At 41.4% G+C, this 23,777-nt stretch overlaps 1 pseudogene across 1 annotated transcript; it reads right to left on the reverse strand.

Moving 5' to 3' along the window:
- Window positions 1-5,600: 5,600 nt before the first annotated feature.
- LOC311102613 (cytosolic 5'-nucleotidase 1A-like) lies at window positions 5,601-23,502 on the reverse strand (annotated as a pseudogene). The gene is made up of 4 exons: window positions 23,442-23,502; window positions 11,799-11,921; window positions 6,215-6,402; window positions 5,601-5,980 (listed from the first exon to the last, which is right to left on the reverse strand). The product of its transcript is annotated as a cytosolic 5'-nucleotidase 1A-like (transcript).
- Between the last annotated feature and the right edge of the window lie 275 nt (window positions 23,503-23,777).

Genomic DNA, 23,777 nt, shown 5'->3' on the forward strand with positions numbered 1-23,777 from the left:
AATAGAAAATCTTTGGAGGGAGCTGAAAGTCCGTATTGCCCAGCGACAGCCCCGAAACCTGAAGGATCTGGAGAAGGTCTGTATGGAGGAGTGGGCCAAAATCCCTGCTGCAGTGTGTGCAAACCTGGTCAAGACCTACAGGAAACGTATGATCTCTGTAATTGCAAACAAAGGTTTCTGTACCAAATATTAAGTTCTGCTTTTCTGATGTATCAAATACTTATGTCATGCAATAAAATGTAAATCAATTACTTAAAAATCATACAATGTGATTTTCTGGATTTTTGTTTTAGATTCCGTCTCTCACAGTTGAAGTGTACCTATGCTAAAAATTACAGACCTCTACACACTGAATGTAAGCCAGGGCGGGATCAGCCAGCGGTGGCTTCCCGCATGCGTGATTTATTTGCAGTCTGGACGCAGAGGGGTGAACATCTCCTGCTCTGACTGCAGCTGGGAGGGACTGCTGCGCGAGGACTGGGCCGCCTGTGAGTGCTTTGGGACGGGGCCCACGGCAGCACCGGCTGCTCGTTGAGAAGAGTAAGAACGATACGTGCTTTCACGTCAGAGTCTACAAAAGTCTCCAATAACACCAGAAAGAGTCGCTAGATTTGTCGCTAGTCGCTTTTTTGAAAATGTGTCGCTAGAGGGGTCTGAATACTCGCTAAATATAGCGATAAAGTTGCTAAATTGGCAACACTGAGTCCACCCCATATTTGTAGTTACTCACTACTCGTAGATAATGCCTCAGCAAAGTATAGCAGTTCCGTGCAGGTGTCCTCATAAGATCCACAGCAAACACAGCTATCAATGCAGCCAGTACTCCGTAGCAGCAACAGACATCCCGTGGAAACCTGAACTCGTTGATCGTCACAAGCAATTCTCTCCCAGTTTCGCACAACGCTAGGCTAACCTCTAGGATGTCGAATGTCTCCACAATGCGAAGGCAGCTTCAGTCTCCACTAGGTCTTTCTTAACGAAATAATAACACTCTGTTATAGAAATAAAATCATAATTTCCCTTCAAAACTCTCTTTATTGTTTCCTTTAGTCGTTTCCCTTCACCAACACCACTAACATCTCTCCTCTCTCTTCTTTCAACCTTTCCCTCTCCTTTCTTTCCCAGCAACCAGTCCACTCTCCCATTGGCCACAACTTAACAAGCTAACAAGCTACCTCATTGGTCAAAACTTTAACAAGATACGTGGGAAACTTAAACTACCAATTAATTATAACAAAAAAACTCTATACTTGGTTTTAGCAAGGGTGTTACACTTGTCTAACAGAACAGAGGGTGTTCTTTAATGGAAGCCTCTCCACCATAATCCAGGTAGAATCAGGAATTGCCCAGGGAAGCTGTCTAGGCCCCTTACTTTTTTAAATCTTTACTAATGACATGCCACTGGCTTTGAGTAAAACCAGTGTGTCTATGCGGATGACTCAACACTATACACGTCAGCTACTACAGCGAGTGAAATCACTGCAACACTTAACAAAGAGCTGCAGTTAGTTTCAGAATGGGTGGCAAGGAATAAGTTAGTCCTAAATATTTCAAAAACTAAAAGCATTGTATTTGGGACAAATCATTCACTAAACCACAACAAAATCTTGTAATAAATTATGTGGAAATTGAGCAAGTTCAGTTGACTAAACTGCTTGGAGTAACCCTGGATTTTAAACTGTCATGGTCAAAACATGTTGATACAACAGTAGCTAAGATGGGGAGAAGTCTGTCCATAATAAAGCGTTGCTCTGCCTTTTTAACAACACTATCAACAAGGCAGGTCCTACAGGCCCTAGTTCTGTCGCACCTGGACTACTGTTCCGTCGTGTGGTCAGGTGCCACAAAGAGGGACCTCGGAAAATTACAATTGGCTCAGAACAGGGCAGCATGGCTGGCCCTTAAATGTACACGGAGAGCTAACATTAATAATATGTATGTAAATCTCTCATGGCTCAAAGTGGAGGAGAGATTGACTTCATCACTACCTTTTTTTGTAAGAATTGTTGACATGCTGAATGCACCGAGGTGTCTGTTGAAACTACTAGAACACAGATCGGACACCCATGCATACCCCACAAGACATGCCACCAAAGGTCTCTTCACAATCCCCAAGTCAAGAACAGACTATGGGGGTGCACAGTACTACATAGAGCCATGGGTACATGGAACTCTATTCGACATCAGGTAACTGATGCAAGCAGTAGAATCAGATTTAAAAAACAGATCAAAATACACCTTATGAAACAGCGGAGACTGTGAAGAGACACACACACAGACACAGACACGCATACACATGATAAGAAATGCACTCTACACACACGTAAATATGGATTTTGTATTGTAGATATGTGATGGTAGAGTAGTGGCCTGAGGGAACACACTTAATGTGTTGTGAAAAGTGTTATGAAATGTAATGTCATGGAATATTTTTAATTGTATATAACTGCCTTAATGTTGCTGGACCCCAGGAAGAGTAGCTGCTGCCTTGGCTGCCTTGGCAGCAGCTAACAGGGATCCTTAATAAATACAAATACAAATAAGCTTGGCATCTGAAACACCTTTCTGGGTTCGGCACAAAAGCTCTCACAGGATAACTGACATATCCTAACATGACGTTATCAGGTAAAGCCTCTGCTTCGAAAGTCAAAAGGACAAACAGTGTCTTCTCAGTTTTACCACGCTCGTCACCGGGTCCGCATCGCACAAAACGGCGGGCGTCAGACACAGGGAATCTTCCAATTCAGTTGCTCCACCTCAACACTTAACGCCACCCAAGTAATCACTCCCAGCTCCGGAGAGCAAAGCAAGTCACAGGTCTTATCCCTAGGCACGTGACGTGAAGCGCCCACTCCCTCTGGACGAGAGAAACACAGAAAATCATTCGAGCTACCTTCACCCATTTAACAGTACCCAACTTATTTTTTACCCAGCCTGAGACTACATATGGTTCAGGCAAAAGGCAGGGATCCACTTTCTCCAAACATTCCACTCCCACTGGGCCTGAATCATCCTTTGCATGACCATCGGAGTGAGGCTTGGACTTGGTCTTCACCACACATGCCACCACAGGTCATTCATACTCACTCTCGTCAGGTTCAATTTCTTAGCCATCAGAGACAGCAGAATACAATTTGTACTTGGCGCCATTCTTCTTCAACACACATCTTCCCACTGCACTCGGCTCTTCTCCTTCGATGTCCATAACCACGTCTATCCGCTCAGCACGCTCATGCCGCGCGTTCATCCGCTGTACTGCTTGCAGAACACGCACTGCTGGCCTTTCTCCAATACCCACCTTATTTTTCCTTAGCTCAATTTACTAGTCTGGCTATCTTTGGCCTCTCCATGCTCCCAAAACATGCCACAGTTGTCAGCCAGGTCTCCTCCTCATCATCCATTTTAGCAAGCAATCATGTAAGAGCAGCACTTCTCCTCCTCCTCCTCCTCCTCCTCCACTTCTTCTTCTTCTTCTTCTGTGGAGTTTATATGGCATTTGGCAACCAACTTCACAGGTAAAATTTTTCTCCTTAATTACGTAAAATGACGTGCACCTGAGTCAGACTGCCAGAGTGAAACAAAACATGCAATGATAACACCAAAATGATTAACAAGACAATTATCAGTTGGGGTGCCTGTGCAATTGGTAATCAGTGCAGGCTATGGGATTTTTGAAAGGCAAATTGGCAATAGACAGAAACATAAAAGCCATATAATTAACTTAACACACATTATGCCAATATCTCCTCAAAGAAGCCAAGTCTTTACGGAATGGATCAGCGTCCATGTTGATAAGGAGAGAGGAGATTGTCCATTAGCACTTTAGGTTGACATCTCATTACAGCACATACAGTAACTTGCATGAGGACCATGCAAATGTACACCAAATGCAGTTCATAAAAGGTATCTAAATTAGAAACAAAAGACTAGAGCAAACAATGACGTCAATAATATACAATACATATTCAGTAAACATGTTTTCAATCTGAGATAAATGTGATATGCTGAAATGATACACGTATAGCCTACTGTACATTTATAACATTTTTAAAGGTTTTGGTTCTGGAGTTTCATCTAACTTCAAGGTGTGAATAACATCTAATGTTGTTGCTACAAGTCACAGATTTGTAAACTCTATAAATATTGTGTAGCATATACAGTATCTCACAAAAGTGAGTACACCCCTCACATTTTTGTAAATATTTGAGTATATCTTTTCATGTGACAACACTGAAGAAATTACACTTTGCTACAATGTAAAGTAGTGAGTGTACAGCTTGTATAACAGTGTACATTTGCTGTCCCCTCAAAATAACACAACACACAGCCATTAATGTCTAAACCGCTGGCAACAAAAGTGAGTACACCCCTAAGTGAAAATGTCCAAATTGGGCCCAAAGTGCCAATATTTTGTGTGGCCACTGTCATTTTCCAGCACTGCCTTAACCCTCTTGGGCATGGAGTTCACCAGAGCATCACAGGTTGCCACTGGAGTCCTCTTCCACTCCTCCATGACGACATCACGGAGCTGGAGGATGTTAGAGACCTTGCTCTCCTCCACCTTCCATTTGAGGATGCCCCACAGATGCTCAATAGGGTTTAGGTCTGGAGACATGCTTGGCCAGTCCATCACCTTTACCCTCAGCTTCTTTAGCAAGGCAGTGGTCGTCTTGGAGGTGTGTTTGGGGTCGTTATCATGTTGGAATACTGCCCTGCGACCCAGTCTCCGAAGGGAGGGGATCATGCTCTGCTTCAGTATGTCACAGTACATGTTGGCATTCATGGTTCCCTCAATGAACTGTAGCTCCCCAGTGCCGGCAACACTCATGCAGCCTCAGACCATGACACTCCCACCACCATGCTTGACTGTAGGCAAGACACACTTGTCTTTGTACTCTTCACCTGGTTTCCGCCACACACGCTTGACACCATCTGAACCAAATAAGTTTATCTTCACACCTGAGACCTTGTAACACTAACGAGTCACATGACACCGGGGAGGGAAAATGGCTAATTGGGCCCAATTTGGACATTTTCACTTAGGGGTGTACTCACTTTTGTTGCCAGCGTTTTAGACATGAATGGCTGTGTGTTGTGTTATTTTGAGGGGACAGCAAATTTACACTGTTATACAAGCTGTACACTCACTACTTTGCATTGTAGCAAAGTGCCATTTCTTCAGTGTTGTCACATGAAAATATATACTCAAACATTTACAAAAATGTGAGGGGTGTACTCACTTTTGTGAGATACTGTATTTAAGTCGATTTTTAGATGAAGATGTTAGTTATTGGACCTTTAATGCTATGATACAGATAGGATAGTGTACTAACATTACTGCAAGCATGAAGATATTTGAAGCTTTTGTTTTAGGTATACTGGTGCTTCCTCTTGTGAGGAAACTTTGATCACATTGCACGGGTGAAAAAGGCATGCTCTCACTCTATGCCCCTCCCATTGTCATGTACAATGGGCTTCACTACCCAGACAACTAAGAGGGGACTGAAAAGGACTGACAGTACCACTGTCTCGTTCAAATCCACAATGCTGTTTTATTGTCCCTCGCTGTCACAGGGATAGGGAAGAGGGCGCGCTACAGACTACTTGGTGGCAGCGCTAGAGTCTTAGCGTTCTCCTTAGCAGGCTTCTTCTGGGGCCGTTTCTGAGCCACACCATAGGGCACATGAGCCCCCACAGTCCCCAGCTCCGCAGCCCCCTCCACATGGAACATCTGATCGTCAAAGAATATGTGAGGCCGGATCTTCTCCAGCATAGGCCCCTTAGGGGCCCCAGCAAGGAAGAGGGCCTCGTCGGTGTCCAGGCCCCAGGATCGCAGTGTCTTCAGGGCCCGGGTGCCTGAGCTGGCTGCGCTGCGTGCCGTCACCAGGTAGGTGCGGATGGGGCAGTCCATACGCTGGCCCTTGGCGCAAAACTTTTTCTGCAGCTTGCCCAGTGACTCCAGGAACCCTTTCAGTGGCCCCTGAGAGGAAAGGATAGAGAGTGAGTTGCTCCACGATGGGCCCTAACACTGAACATGTCACAAAATCTACAGTAAATCTACAGAGACATGAAACCACTTCTGCTCACACTACATTTCACCATCCATATGACGTACAGAGGGATATTGATTTGTCAATTTACAAACTATTTAGATTTAGCTGCATATCCATTTGTGTTTTAATGTGTTACGGAATTTAACTTGTACTGAACATACATGGTCAAGAAGCGTGTTCTCGTGTTCCTTCTCATGCTCAAAGAACTTGTCCAGTCCATGGGCCTTAAAGATGCGCTCTGACTCGTCAGAGAAGAGCACTGCGTCCCCATCGAAGGCCACCCGTAGCTGAGTCTCTGAAACTTCTGTTCTCTTCTCTGGTGGGTTAAACATGGTGGCTGCCGCAATCCCTGAGAGAGAGAGAGAGAGAGAGAGAGAGAGAGAGAGAGAGAGAGAGAGAGAGAGAGAGAGAGAGAGAGAGAGAGAGAGAGAGAGAGAGAGAGAGAGAGAGAGAGAGAGAGAGAGAGAGAGAGAGAGAGAGAGAGATTACTCAGCGTCACTTGTTCAAGGTAAGCTTATTTCACTGTATTAAACAACTACATAACAGTGTTACGAGACAGATCAAAGTGTCCATTGATAAGACTGATATGTCACAGTCAACAGTGTCTGTAACTAACAAGACTATGTTCTTGCTGGACCCTGAGTCACGAGGGCGCTAAAGGGGGCTTAGCTCCTTTAGTTCAAACTTCAGCCCCCTCATGTCCCTGTATAAAAATAGCAAAAAAGTTACAATGATTGAGTGGCAGGTTGGCGCCAAAATATCTGTATATCTGCTGCACTGTGCTGCTGTGGGTAGGCAGCCTGGTCTCATAGACTAGACGTAATATCGTAAAAGTAAATCCGGGACACTCAAATTAGTATGATATGTTATGTTTGGTAAGGTTGCTTAAAGGTGCAATATGCAGAAATCGCTCCGCCATTTCCTGGTTGCTAAAATTAGAATTATTTTGCCTAATTTCAGTTTATGTGACAAAACAAGCAGTCTTTGTGCAGAGAATCATTGTACCATCTAAATCACTGTGAAATATATTTTCCATAATCAAAAATAGCATTTTCAGATGTTTGAAGCTGGTGTACAAAATCAAAAGTAAAAGATGCAGAAACTGAACTTAAGAACGGGAAGCATAGAAATAGTGCACATAGAACAGATATACCACTTCTTAGACTTGCTTTCAATGAGACTGACGGATCTATTTGAATTTATCCCAAAAAGTTACATATTGCAGTGTTAAGGTAAAAACATATTGTACGTTTTACAAATTCGTAACAAATTATATGTTTTGCAAATTCGGAACATATCATACGAATTGTAATTCGTTACATATTATACCAACATTGATAATGGACATTCTCTAATTAATATATACCATATGAAAGGTAACATATTACCTAAGGAGTATTTCGGATTTACGTACAGAATAATACTAAATGCTCTGAGACCCGGTTGCAGCAGGGGGGCTATGGAAAGCCACTGGGCGGTTAGGTATGACTCCTTTGGGTTTCCATAAAAAGCAGGAAAAAAACACTTCTCATCTCTGGTAGGCTAAGTGAATAATGATATGCCTCCGCCTGTAGTATTTGATTTTGATTTAAAAGGGCGGGTTCAAGTTTACCATTGAAGTTGCTTCACTCTTAACTATAGCTGTAAAAAGCGTTAGTGTTATTAGCCTTAGCCGATTCAGCTAGCTCAAACCAGCTAATCTGCCACGATGGATATCAGAAATTGGCATCGCCAATAGTATCCAAACAAAGGAGAAGGAGAGCCATGAGCAGCAGCAGCATCAAACCACAGAGGCCACCGCCAAGCCCAACAGTGATGATGCTCCCGAGCTCCAGCTAGCTCTGTGTGCAGAGCATACCCACCCTTCCACAAGCGTCGCCATAACGGCACCAAAAACAAACTAGTTCGAAGTGATATGGGAACATCGGTGTCAACACTTGTTAATGATGGGCAGCTGGCAAGAAATCGCATGTACAGTACCAGTCAAAAGTTTGGACACACCTACTCATTACAGGGTTTTTATTTATTTTTACTATTTCCTACATTGTAGAATAATAGTGACGACATCAAAACTATGAAATAACACATATGGAATCATGTAGTAACCAAAAAAGTGTTAAACAAATCAAAATATATTTTATATTTGAGATTCTTCAAAGTAGCCACCTTTTGCCTTGATGACAGCTTTGTACACTCTTGGCATTCTCTCAACCAGCTTCATGAGGTAGTCACCTGGAATGCATTTCAATTAACAGGTGTGCCTTGTTAAAAGTTAATTTGTGGAATTTCTTTCCTTCATAATGCGTTTGAGCCAGTCAGTTGTGTTGTGACAAGGTAGGGATGGTATACAGAAGATAGCCCTATTTGGTAAAAGACCAAGTCCATATTATGGCAAGAACAACTTAGATAAGCAAAGAGAAACGACAGTCCATCATTACTTTAAGGCATGAAGGTCAGTCAATCCGGAAAATTTCAAGAACTTTGAAAGTTTCTTAAAGTGCAGTCGCAAAAACCATCAAGCACTATGATGAAACTGGCTCTCATGAGGACCGCCACAGGAAAGAAAGACCCAGAGTTACCTCTGCTGCAGACAATACATTAATTAGAGTTAACTGCACCTCAGATTGCAGCCCAAATAAATGCTTCACAGAGTTCAAGTAACAGACACATCTCAACATCAACTGTTCAGAGGAGATTGTATGAATCAGGCCTTCATGGTCGAATTCCTGCAAAGAAACCACTACTAAAGGACACCAATTAGAAGAAGAGACTTGCTTGGGCCAAGAAACACGAGCAATGGACATTAGACCGGTGGAAATCTGTCCTTTGGTCTGATGAGTCTTTTTATTTGTTTTTTTCAATATTTTTATTCATTTTGTAATTTTATTTTCTTTATTTATATTTTTTTCATTTTATTTTTTTAAATAGTTGTATTTATTATTATTATTATTATTATTATTTATTTTTTTAATTGGAGGGGGAATGGATCAGCTTAATATTGCAGATAGATTGTATCTTCTATCAATGTAATTGTCTGCATCACTTCCAATCCCCCATGCATGACTGTAAGTCGCTTTGGATAAAAGCGTCTGCTAAATGGCATATTATTATTATTATTATTATGTTTTTTTTAAATATATATATACTCCCCTTTATTACTTTTCAACCCCACCATCCTTTCCCTACTTGGAGTAAATTAGTGAACAACAATGTCCAGGCCTCTACTTCCGGTCTATACTTACTATCTACACCTTATGGACAGAGTTAATTTTACAATAATTATATTATATATATATATTCTTCTACTCTCAACCTCTCCGATCATTTTCATGATGTCCATCCGGTTTGCTTCTATATGCCATATCTTTCTAACTGTGCTCTTTCCCAAAAGCTCCCAACATACAACCTATATACTTATTATGGACACAGTATGCTTACATTATTAGCTATCTTTGTTATTATTTGTTGTTATTTGTTATTAGTCCCATCCTTCAACTCTATTCAATACCTCCCATCTATCTCTTAACACCATCCATATAGGATTTCTATTTGCCATATATATTTCAACCGTACTGTGATGTTTTACAAAAGTTCTGAACCTTTCTATTCTCATTGCTTCTACAGATTGTGAATTAAAAATATATTTTTTTTGCTAAAAGTATTATTATATTATTGATTGATTGACTATGACTTTTCAGATCACCCAGTAATGCTATCTGCAAGGTTAGCTCCAGGTAAATATTGCAATCCTTTAGCCATTCCTGGACTGATGAGTCTTTGTGAGACGCAGAGTAGGTGAACGGATGATCTCCACATGTGTGGTTCCCACCATGAAGCATGGAGGAGGTGTGATGGTGTGGGGGTGCTTTGCTTGTGACACTGTCTGTGATTTATTTAGAATTCAAGGCACACTTAACCAGCATGGCTACCACAGCATTCTGCAGCGATATGCCATCCCATCTGGTTTGTGCTTAGTGGGACTATAATTTATTTTTCAACAGGACAATGATCCAAAACACACCTCCAGGCTGTGTAAAGGCTATTTGACCAAGAAGGAGAGTGATGGAGTGCTGCATCAGATGACCTGGCTAACACAATCACCGACCACAACCCAATTAAGATGGTTTGGGATGAGTTGGACCACAGAGTGAAGGAAAAGCAGCCAACAAGTGCTCAGCATATGTGGGAACTCCTTCAAGACTGTTGGAAAAGCATTCCTCATGAAGCTGGTTGAGAGAATGCCAAGACTGTGCAAAGCTGTCATCAAGGCAAAGGGTGGCTACTTTGAAGAATGTCAAATATAAAACATATTTTGATTTGTTTAACACTTTTTTGGTTACTACATGATTCCACATGTGTTATTTCATAGTTTTGATGTCTTCACTATTATTCAACAATGTAGAAAATAGTAAATATAAAGAAAAACCCTTGAATGAGTAGGTGTGTCCAAACTTTTGACTGGTACTGTATTTGTCTGCGATTGTGGACATTATTGAGTTCCTTTTGTGGCATCCACAGCAACATACGAGAACTAATTTTCCACTTTGACAAACATGTTCAGTCAGCACATTAGAAGCATGCAACACCTGAAGAAAGCTGAACTAATCCAACTGGCATTTTGAGGGGGATCTTACAAGAAGATTTCGGGGAGAATGGAATGATCGATTACTCAGGAAATTTCACAGAGCATCAAGGAAGCTGCAACTCTTTTGAAAAGGTAAGATTGAAACAATCTAGCTGGTTGGTTTTTATCAAAATCTTCCTTTGTATAGGGTGCTGTCCATGGAGCTGATAGAGCGCAGCAAGATTTCGTGCCATTGAACCTGTCACTTCTTGGTGAAAAGCATTTTTTAAATATAATTCCAATGCAAGAACCCAAATGACGCTACATATCGGTATTTTTCATCATAGAAATAGATACGCATTATTCTATTATGGTTTTCTTGGTAGCCTGTAGGTTTTCATTGCTGTAAATGGAACTGTACATATTGGAAATGTGTTTATGTAGGCTGGTATTGCTTAATTGATTACGTGAGTCGAATTTGATTCACAGAAGTGTATTGTGCCATATCACAACGTGTTGCTGAACTCATGAGGGGAGTGGCATGATTTTCCATGTTTGAAGTGGGCCTGTATAGGCCTATTTATTTGGCAAGACAGCTGTGCATGGCTGCATCTCACTGTAGTAGGCTGTAGGCTGTTTGGATCTCCATTCGCTTTTGTTTACTGTTAATGTAACTAGCCTAAATATGGATTGTTTCATGCCTTTATCGATGGAATATTTTGTTTACTAGGCCTACTACTACCACTGTTTTGTTCTGTTCACATTCGTTCACATATTGTGTCAATATTCTAAGCCAAACTGCTATTCAGCATTTTTGTTTGCATGCATGAATAACTAGGCTACTACTTTGAGCATTTAGTCTGCATTATTTTGGTAAGACAGCTGTGTGTACGTTGCATTTACATAGGCTGTTTATAGTACGGTAATTGCCCATCTGCTGTAGGGGGCTGTCCATTTTGCTGATACAGTGCAGCAGAGATAGGCTACAAATTTCAAAAGCACTCAGTGATCTTGGAGTCTCAGCATTTGAACTTTTTGTTTATTATGGTATAGCGTGATTATATAAGCAGAATTCAATATAATTCCAATGCAAGAACTCCAAAAAATTTAGCCACCTCTGTGATTTCAACAGCCCCCTTAGTCACTTTATCCTGGCGCCAGATCTGGCTCTCCCCACTTACCCTCTTCCAGGGCCTCTCGGACCTTCATGGGGTCAGCGGACAAGTACAGGTTAGTGTGGTAAGCCTTCAGGTACCCAATGGGACTGTTCCCACCCGTCATACAGAAACGCTCAATGAACAGCCCTGCAGAGGAAAGAGAGAAGGACATAGAGTCAATGTACTGGTTCCTGACTGTAATTCAGGGGATTAGATAACAGTTACCAATGGCTTGGGAGATCCAAAGATGCAAAGAGAGAAAAATGCCCAGAGAGGAGTAAAGAGAGAAAATAGTGGATTGAGGGAAAGAGCCTGAGAAAGTGTCTCAGTCTGTACAGGTCTCTGTTATAAAACTCAGCCCTGAAGACAGATAGAGCCAAGTGGTAACCTGATATAATCTGTCATATAATCAATCAATTTACTAGCCTATGACAACTTCGCTGAGATAAAATAATAAAGACTTCTTCATATCAAGAAGGCCGAAAGCAGATTGTGGAGTTAAACATATTCTTTAAATTACTGTCACCTAAAGTTTTGAATGATTTTCGAGATAATAAATAAGTTCACTTAAAAGAAGATCCCTCCCTGCCTCTTGCATGTGGTGGGAGCGGTATCGTTTCGATGCATTGTCCTCTCTGAAATTTGGCAGGTTAGATATTTATCGCCGCCGTTGCTGGTACCCTGTCAGAGTGCTGTCTGCGATACTGAACAACTGGACTCAACTATTATTCAGTCCCTTGTTGACCCATTTGATGTTGTCACAATGTGTTTGTCTGTAAAGACTTCATCCTGTTTCATTGACAGCGAGCATACGGTAAGCAAAACTGACCCCACCAACTGAACCCTCAGACCCTTCAAAGAGACGGAATTGTTGTCTTTTATTTTGGTACACTTTTATGACAAAATGTAGAGTTAAATTCTACTACCAATATATTCTTTCAAACCATTGGACATGGAGACATATTTGATCATTTGGCCAGCTAGGCTGCTTGAAATAACCCCCCCCCCCCCCATCCCCCACAGGCAGGCTCATAGATAAGGTTATGAGTGTGTCTATCTTCTATCACTCAGTGCAGCAGGTGACTGTAGGCTACTTGTGTCATTACAGACAGACATGTTAACAGATGGACTCTCTTCTACAGTTGCCCAAATGCATTATGAAATCCTTATCTATTATCTAACAAACGTTTTAAAAATGAAGGAACTGATTCCTTATTTGCTCTAAATGTCAGTGTAATTGCCACATGAAAGGATATACAGTAGCCTACATTCAATGAACTAATTGACAGGTAACAGATACATATCAAACATTGAACATGTACCCTTAGCATATTAAATAGTTTTTCCCACTAAAGCAAGGCATGCAAACTCCTCACAATACAGACAGAGATAGAGAAAGTGTGTGTGAGAGGGAGAGAGATTCTCATTATTTTTCTCCTCATCTCATGACACATTGACACTCACCGATTTGAGATGCTTGGTGGGGGTGGATGGGTTAGACAGAGTGTTGGTTCTTTCCCAGGATGCTCTTGCTGTGCCGTTGGGTGCCGTGTCCTGGCCGGTCAGCGTCCCACCATTGTTTACACTCATCATTCTGCCTTTCTTATTGCTTCACCCACACTTCTTCCCTCTATCTCTCTCAGGCAGTCCTCACTGAGTACCTTACTGCCTCTCTTGCTGTCTCTTTCTCTCCCTCTATCTCTCTCAGGCAGTCCTCACTGAGTACCTCACTGCCTCTCTTGCTGTCTCTTTCTCTCCCTCTTTCTCTTTACCTCTCTCCCTCTCTCAGGCAGTCCTTACGGAGTCCTCATGTAGCCTTATACTCATTTACACCATCATCCCCGGTGCACTCAGAGATGAGAGCAGCTGACTGACCGGCAGTGCAACCACTCAGCTGAATGCTCAGAGCAGAGGAGGAAGAAAATACAGATATTGTATGGATGGAGAGAGGCAGAATGCTAGCTGTTGAAACTGTCCTTCTTGTTTTTGGCATGCATCATTCGTATAGATGTTGTGCTCTCCCTCTCCCTCTCTCCCACTCTAATGTTTTTATTAGACATCCTACATCCTCCTCCCTTTCTTAACCCTTTGCTGGATATGAATTCTGCATCACTCCGTTAATTTGATTTAATGCATGTGACAACTGTGTGTTCTTGCAATTTGTAGTTTATGACATTTCAGATTTACATATAATAATTTTTCATGAAGTAGTCTGGATGTAGTGAACTATATTTTTCTTAAGGGTAACGTTAGTGTATATGTTCAGAGTAGCTTCCCCAACATTGTCAATGTGCCCTTGAGCAAGGCCCTTAACCCTAATTGCTCCAGGGTCGCCGTTGATAATGGCTGACCCTGGCTATGACCCCACATCTCTGAGGGTGTGTAGCAACTGATAATGTAATAACTTACAATAATCTAATAGATGCTAATAATAACAACTTTTTCATCTGTAATGTAATAAATGCTGATAATGTAATAAATTGCCAATAATGTAATGAATATGCTGAATGCATAACATAATAACACTTTTGTGCATAATGTAATATGTATGACATTATGCGTTGATTGTTACATTATGAAGTGGGTAAAAAAAAATGAATAGTGTATTGGCTATAACTTTAACCAATAACGTAAAAACAACCCCAAAAAAGACTTACAAAAAACTACATTCACTCTCTTTTTTTTATTCTCTTGAGAATATAAAGTGTCATGCTTCAGTAATAGCTGACTAAACACCCAATCACATTCCTAAATCATAGCTCTAAACCTGACTTCAAACAAATGCTTCACCTCCTAAGATGCTGTTTAATGTTACTGTTAAGGCACAAAAGCCTTTGAAACAATTCAAGACATTTTCAACAATTGTTACTGCTGAATATTCTTCTGGTTGTTGTCACATACACCAACTTACTCACAGTCATCATTAGGTAATTGGATTTGCATTATCTAATCATTCTTATTCATGCATTTTTTTCATCAGGTTTTGGTTTGTAGAACAAATATTTTAATTGATATTACTTGATATTTTTAATTGATATTATTTAATTTATCTTACTAAGGGAATGTAACTGGACAGTTCATTAAACCAGTGGGCTAATGTTGGAGGGCCCATACTCATGTTTTCCAGCAGACATAAACGGGGAATTCCGACACACTTAGATATTACAGATAATACAGAGTCCCAAAAGTTTGTTATATCTACACAAGACCAGAACATATGTCAAATGGAGCCGTGAAGAAAACGTTTAATTAAAATGTTTCTTGTACTGGTTGACCTGAAAAATAAAAGGTGTAACACTTCCATATGTGAGGCTCATAAGAGGACTATAGAGGCGTATAAATTAAAGTAGTGCAAATGCAAAGTGTTCCTCAAGTGTGTGACACTTAATATGCATTCCATTAAAGAAAGAGAGTGAATTTAGGTTGTTATTACATTATTGGTTTAAGTTATTACACTATTGATTACATTTGTTTTACCTGCTTTATAATGTAGCACATTTTCAATTAATACACACATTTCCAATTAATACACACGTGTACGTATTAATTGGGGCGGCAGGTAGCTTAGTGGTTAAGAGCGTTGTACCAGTAACCGAAAGGTCGCTGGTTCTAATCCCCGAGCCGACTAGGTGAAAAATCTGTCGATGTGCCCTTGAGCAAGGCACTTAACCCTAATTGCTCCTGTAAGTCGCTCTGGATAAGAGCGTCTGCTAAATGACCAATTTATTTTATTTTTATTGATTTACATGTGTGAAATAGGACAAATAGGCTGCATTTTCACAAATTGGTCTTTTGACCAATCAGATCAGCTCTGAAAAACATCTGATGTGAAAAGATCTGATGTGATTGGTCAAAAGACCAATTAATGGAAAATAAATATCAGAATTTGTCTGCCTGTGTAAACACAGCCATATAAGCACCCACCAAATGAATAGGCGTGCCTAACAGTAGGCATGTATGCAGTGGCGGACTTACCATTAGGTAAAAGAGGCAATTGCCTCAGGCTTCACATCATCACGGGGCCTCGTGAGCTGGGCATAATAAAAAATAATAATACTAGTAATCGTTTTTAGTTTTTATCTGCTTGAGGCCTCCCCATGCTCTGCTCGAGTCCCCTCAACCACATTGTTAACAAAAAAAGGCCTACAAAAAATGTAATGAATCCATACAGCCGAATAATAATTCATAATAGAGCAATCATTTATTTCCATACCTATACAGTATTTCATATCAATATGAATTTAATCCATGTTTTTCTCATAATAGTAGAAACAAGTATCATTAATCACCCACGGACTGGTTCATAATGAACTATTCCACCCTGACAGAGTTCCTGTGCATTGTTTCACGCAATATGATCGCAAACATGACTTTCATTGAAATTAAGCTGCAGCATTGAGGCGTTTCAGAGCGGGGCACAGAAAATATAAATAAATAAATACGATTTCATTTTAACAGAAAAATTACCTAAATTAATGCATTTCTTTAGTAAAAAGACAGGTGCTGTTGGTAATACTGCCATCGTCGTCAATGCAGAGGCAGAGGTATGTGTAGCCCATGTATCTAATGCTGTCAGGCCAAAAATAATATGGCATACACTTTTGGGCAGACAGCATCCGATACTGTACATGGGCTACATACTGTATACTGTAGTAAGACAGAGGGGCGCTGTTTCGCTCACTCGGATGCTTTATCCGGTGAGTTACAGTAGTTTCAGCCACTTGCGAATTTAAGGAAAGTTGGCAGGTGCACCGTGCACTGTTCAGATGCTGGAATTATTTTGGATGAACGTGCTGAGGTAACCTACTTTTTGATGTGATTTGTTTGACAATCAGATGAAAACATAATGACTGGTTGTGTTCATGGCACATTAAAAGGTAATATATTTCTACAGTTAAATTACATGTCTTTACTATAAAACCCATGTAAAAATGTTTTTACACATTTGCACAACCGCGTGCACACATAGACAGAGCAGAGCTATAGGGAAGACTGAGCTATAGGGATACTGGAACATATATGAAAACCTTCAGAGATCACCAAAGCTGAGGCTTGTGCTAAACTTTAAATGTTAATGTGATGTGTTACTACAGTCAGGCAGGTTCAAGGCAGGTTCGAGGCAGGTTCAATAAAGGGAGGTTCAATCTTTACCCATGGTTTCCCTCACACCATTCCAGTGTCCTTGAGTGCTAAGTGGCGTTTTCCTTTTCCCTGCTTAGTGGACTGGGAAATGGTGTCACTGGATCATTGTTCCCCTCTGCATTCTATGACGATTTCTTATTGCCTCTCTTCCCAACCCCTGCAGCTCTCTCAACTGATAGAATTAAGGCACAGCAGCAGTTACTAAGCAACGATGGGACACCCACGCTGGAAGCTGATTGGCTGCTGTGAGTCCAGGCTATGTGTGTAGCCTGATAAATTATGTTAGAGAAGCAGGCAGACGCCCCAGGAAAATGCTTTGAAGAGAACAAATGGATAACCATATCCGCGTTGGTTATATGGTTTCAACACAACAGAGGCAGTTACTGTACAATCTGTTACTAGTTTCTGGAAGATATATTACACAGACATCCTGTAAAGGGCTTAATAAATATTTTTTTTTATCAGATGCACCGTCAACTCATTTATCAGATGTATCAGAGATGGTTACCTAACATACTCTGATTGAACCGTACATAACACATAAACACACATTTCTCGAATGGTTACAAATTGAATCTACAGTGCATTCGGAAAGTATTCAGACCCCTTGACTTTTTCCAGTCTTATTCTCAAATGGATTAAATCGTTTTTTTCCCCCTCATCAATCTACACACTACCCCATAATGACAAAGCAAAAACAGGTTTTTAGACATTTTTGCAAATGTATTACAAAATAAATACTGACATATCACATTTATATAAGTATTCAGACCCTTTACTCAGTACTTTGTTGAAGCACCTTTGGCAGCGATTACAGCCTCGAGTCTTCTTGGGTATGACGCTACAAGCTTGACACACCTGTATTTGGGGAGTTTCTCCCATTCTTCTCTGCAGATCCTTTCAAGCTCTGTCAGGTTGGATGGGGAGCGTCGCTGCACAGCTATTTTCAGGTCTCTCCAGAGATGTTAGAACGGGTTCAAGTCCAGACTCTGGCGGGCCACTCAAGGACATTCAGAGACTTGTCCTGAAGCCACTCCTGCGTTGTCTTGGCTGTGTGCTTAGGGTCATTGTCCTGCTGGAAGGTGAACCTTCGCCCCAGTCTGAGGTCCTGAGCACTCTGGAGCAGGTTTTCATCAAGGATCTCTCTGTACTGCTCCATTCATCTTTCCCTCGATCCTGACTAGTCTCCCAGTCCCTGCTGCTGAAAAACATCCTCACAGCATGATGTTGCCACCACCATACTTCACCGTAGGGATGGTGCCAGGTTTCCTCCAGATGTGACGCTTGGCATTCAATCTTGGTTTCATCAGACCAGAGAATGTTGTTTCTCATGGTTTGAAAGTCTTTAGGTGCCTTTTGGCAAACTCCAAGTGTGCTGTCATGTGCCTTTTACTGAGGAGTGGCTTCCGTCTGGCCACTAGCATAAAGGCCTGATTGGTGAAGTACTGCAGAAATGGTTGTCCTTCTGGAAGGTTCACCCATCTCCACAGAGGAACTCTGGAGCTCTGTCAGAGTGACCATCGGGTTCTTGGTCACCTCCCTGAACAAGGCCCTTGTCCCCCGATTGCTCAGTTTGGCCGGGTGGCCAGCTCTAGGAAGAGTCTTGGTGGTTCCAAACTTCTTCCATTTAAGAATGATGGAGGCCACTGTGTTCTTGGGGACCTTCAATGCTGCAGAAATGTTTTGGTACCCTTCCCCAGATCTGTGCCTCGACACAATCCTGTCTCGGAGTTCTACGGACAATTCCTTTGACCTCATGGCTTGGTTTTTGCTCTGACATGCACTGTCAACTGTGGGACCTTATATAGACAGGTGTGTGCCTTTCCAAACAATAATATAATGCCATTTAGCAGACGCTTTTATCCAAAGCGACTTACAGTCATGTGTGCATACATTTTTACGTATGGGTGGTCCCGGGGATCGAACCCACTACCCTGGCGTTACAAGCACCATGCTCTACCAATTGAGCTACAGAGGACCACAAATCATGTCCAATCAATTGATTTTACCACAGGTGGACTCCAATCAAGTTGTAGAAACATCTCAAGGATGATCAATGGAAACAGGATGCACCTGAGCTCAATTTCGAGTCTCATAGCAAAGGGTCTGAATACTTATGAAAATAAGATATTTCTGTTGTTTATTTTTAGTAAATTAGCAAACATTTCTAAAAACCTGTTTTCGCTTTGTCATTGTGGGGTATTGTGTGTAGATTGATGACAAAACATTTTATTTCATCCATTTTAGAATAAGGCTGTAATGCAACAAAATGTGGAAAAAGTCAAGGGGTCTGAATACTTTCCGAATGCACTGTTAATAATATTTTCCATCCTTCCGTGTGAGCAGCAGCAGGATAATGTGGCCTGATGTGAGCTGTGACCCTCTCCTTCAGGCTGTCTGGAGAATAGACGCAGAGGCTCTTCATTGATTGTCTGGAGACGTTTACAGGCTGGGTTGGCGTTTACAATCCTGTTAGAAAATGATTCATATTTGTGGCATAGAAAAGTATAGGACCACCATAGAAAAATCTGATATTTTTTTAACTCGTGTGTTAAATAAATGAGAAACTTTACATACTTTCTTCATTACAAAAAGTATCTGCATACCACATAACACATTTTTAATGCTATTTTCATTCTAAATATTATAGATTTGGTCTTATTAAATTACTATAAGGACATTGGACATAATACAGATTATATGTTCAGGAATATTAACTTTTAACCAAATGTAATACTTACTTAGCTTTCTTAGTATTGAATTACAGGGATGCAAAGCATAATACATCCCTTTCCTGCAGTCTAATGACCAAATCGCCCTCTAGTATCCTCATGGGTGGAATGTTATTAATATTGTTCATAATTTCATAATTCATAAAAGTTTCTTTGTTTTTTACTCAGAAAATCTGGTGTTTCTATGTCAAACGGTTTTTGTTATATTTCAGTCTTCTCTGATGTATATAAAATGTAATATTGGGATACAAACTTAAAATTCCATACATTTCAACTCTTTATCTGACATGCTACAGGTTTTTTGTTTCAAAGTAGATTTGTTTAAGACTACCAAGAAGCACTTTGTGTGACCCTGTTCATGTTTAAAGTCTGTTTTACATTGTTCATGGTGTTTGTGTGCACTTGCAGCAACTTTCATTCAAATAACAAGTTCAACACACAAGACTTCAATTTCATAGGACTCTTTTTTTGGGGTCCTCACGCTTGGTCATTATCCCCACTAGAGGGCAGCAATGGATAAGTGAAATTCCAAAGTATCCAGAGGGGATGTGAAAGAACAATGGGGGAATTTGGAAGAAGTGAATCTAAAATGTCTGTAACCTGAGAATGTATGGTTTACATTGATAATTGATGATTATGATTACATCACATGCAATGCTTTCTGGTGTCCTCTGCAAATGACGGTGCTATAGAAATGAAATTATGATTTACAGCCTTTCAGTGTATGATGTAGCAGTAAGATCTGAAAAATGCATTGTAAATAAGAATTTGTTCTTAACTGACTTGCCTAGTTAAATAAAGGTTAAATAAAAAATTTAACAATTATGCCCAAAACAAGGATGTTCAGAGGGGTGAGGAACTGTAGTAGTTTGAAGTGGCATTCTGAAGATAGAGAGAGAGGAACCCATCCACTGTATCTATTTTAGAGTAAAGCCTCAGTCTTTGTGATCTCTATAAAAGCTCACAGTGCTCTGGGGGTGTATGGGGTTAACAGGATGAGGAGGCAGCACCCACTGATTTAATGCTGCGTTCCAACGTTTCGTAATTTCATAACTACCAGCATACAACTGGGAAAAATCCACGAGAATGCCCCTCCAACTGGTAATTATCATTGGGAAATTCGTCTATCATCCCATTTGTCAACAGAAAAGACAGCAAGCATGGCAGTAAATTCAGCAGTTGTTGTTGTTTATGGTAAGAACAAAATACAAATTGTTAATAAAAAATTGATTCTGCTCATCTTCCTTTTGATTAAAAGTGAAAGCATCTCCGGATATAGGCTACTTTTTATGGGCAAAAAAATAGGGAAATGATCACAAGCCTTCTAATGATCATGTTTGATGGTATTTCCCTGTTCAAAACGTGAATGCACCCAACTTCACAACAGGTAATTACCATCTTCGCTTTTTGGTTATAAACGCAGCATGAGTTACGCTGACATTTGGTGTGAGTCTTCTTTATGCCGACAGCAGGCAGCTCCTCGCCCTGGGGTGGCGGGAAATCCTTGTGTGAGAGGGGGGACTGCAGTAGCTGAACCAAATAAGGAGCGTATTTACTTCTCTCTACCTGCTGCAATCGGGTTGCCCTGGCAACATGTCAAATGCAGCACTTAGGAGGAAGGGGAAGAAAAAGAGAGAAAGAAATACTATAGCCCCAGCCCCACACCCTCCTTGTTTTGGCGTGAGACAGATAGAGAGATAAAACTCTTTCACAGCAGTAGGCCAGTGGGCGGGGACTAAATCATGCATGAGTGGAGGGTCAGAACAAAGACAGTAGGATAGAGCGCGCACACACACCCACACATAAACAGACACAAACACACAGATCCCTGAGGGTAGAAGCCAAATGATCTTAACCTTAATCAACCCTCAAAATAACTGCACAAGTCTGTCTATTCATTCATTCTCTTTGTTCTAGCTAGTATTTAGGCAGGATAATTAGGTTACACCTCTTGCTCCTCCCCAATACACCCCCCTCCATACACACATACACACACCTTTCCTTGTTTATATAGGCATGTTATAACACCACACTCAGACTCAAGAAGTGTTGAAAATCCACTTTCTGAGAGAGGCCATTCTCTGGAGCACAGACTAGTCTAGAGATACCACCACAGTCAGCAGAGAGAGACTACAGACCAGACTTCCCTATCACTTCCTGCCTCCCGAGGGGCCCTATACAAAAACAGGAAGTGTGAGCTGCCTCTTTGTTCCCACTTCCAAGGGCTAGAACCACAACCACTGCAGCTCTCGGACACAGACAGAGACAGAGAGGGGAAAGGAGGACATTGATTATTACATAAGCAGGCGATGTGCTGTGACATTATTGCTGTAGTGGTCAGGCTGATTCTACAGCACCACACACATGCAGCCACTGTCAGAGATGGCACCACAGGTCCCATAGTGGCGTGGCAGAACAAATATTCTGGGTTTAATATGGGCTATGATGGGACCAGAGTTTTTCTAATCAAGTCACATGGTTTAAAATAACTCCTGGCCTTTGGTATTTAGTATTTTATTAGGATCCCCAATTAGGCGGCTACTTTTTACTGGGATCCAAACAGGAAACAAAACACAACAAATGAAATACATGAAATACATAACACTACATAATACAATACATAATACACTACATAATACAATACAAAATATATAAAAATGTTTGTGCCATAAGGTGTTCTTTTATCCGTTTTTTAAATCAGGTTTTATTGCTAGCTTGAGTTACCTGGGGTGGCAGAGTGTTCCATGTAGTCATGGCTCTATTTAATACTGTGCGTTTCCCAGCCTCTGTTCTGGACCTGGGGACTGTGAAGAGACCTCTGGCTGCATGTCTTGTGTGGTACCGATGAGTGTCTGAACTGTGTGCCAACTGCTTTAACCCATCAACACCTCGCACAAAGACCGATAGTGTTGCAGTTAATGTCTCCTCAACTTTAAGCCAGGAGAGATTGACATGCATACCACTGACATTCGCCCTTCGTGTACATCTATGTGCTGCTCTGTTTTGGACCAACTGCAATTTTCCTATGTCCTTCTTTGGCGCACATGACCACACAACTGGTGCCGCAAAGTATTGGCACAGTAGTATGGCTTGCACCTCCATCACTCGGTCGTGTCATTGCCATTTAACGTTCCACAGCCACATTGATGTCCAGAAGTAGAACGGGGGCTAATGACTTTGAATGGGAATAAATGACAATTTCGCCTAGTGATGTAGTCGAGTCACTAAACCTTGAGTCCGAATCGAGTCCCAAGTCCCATGTGCTTGAGTCCGAGTCCATGTCCGAGTCACCAATGGTCAAGTCACGAGTCCCTATGGCTGAAGTCCGAGTCCTGGTCCAAGTGCTCAAGTCTGAGTCACTGGGTCCACATTAACTCAAAATAAAGTGATTTACCCAGTCAGATATAGCGTAATGGCAAGAGGAATTTAGTCAATAAATAGTTTGCTATCCCTTTTCCTTTCTTTCTGTGCCACCAAATGTTTGCATAAAGGCTACTGGTAATGTACCAGGGCCACATTCTTGAACGTTGCAGATAGAAACCCCATGAATAGAGACAATGTTATTCCTTATTCAACATGTCAGAAAGGCATGTTTGTTCGACATAGCATATTTATATTTTAACATTCCAAAACCGTGCGTCCTGCTGAACGCGCCCCAGGTTGTTAGCTATAGCTAACTAATGAGGTAACATGACTGAACAAGGTGTAGCCTAAACATGCATACATCTTCATACTGACAGGCGCTATCCCACTACTGGACGGCACGGGGGCTTTAACCTGCTTCGTTTCCGACCTGGGCCGGTGCACCCCTCCTTAGGCGACCTGGTGACCCCAGGCTCCCCCAGGAGCACCATATCGATACCGAACTTAGTGTGGACACCCGTTCGACATAGCACGCTACAGCCCAGAGCTCCTCAGCTCACTCGATCCGCCAACCTCAGCCTCCCAGTGGCTTGGATTACAGGCACGCGCCACCGCACCCGATATGCTTTATGAATGTAAAATATGGCCTGCCAATGCACTTATTAGCAAGTAGCGCCGGTATTATGGGTCAGAATCGAGCCATTTTCTTTGAGGAAAAGAGGGAGATTTGGCTACTTTGGCTACTGTGATGAGGTAATGTCGAAGG

This window comes from Coregonus lavaretus (genome assembly GCF_964263955.1).
Source record: "Coregonus lavaretus genome assembly, chromosome: 27".
NCBI classification, from domain to species: domain Eukaryota; kingdom Metazoa; phylum Chordata; class Actinopteri; order Salmoniformes; family Salmonidae; genus Coregonus; species Coregonus lavaretus.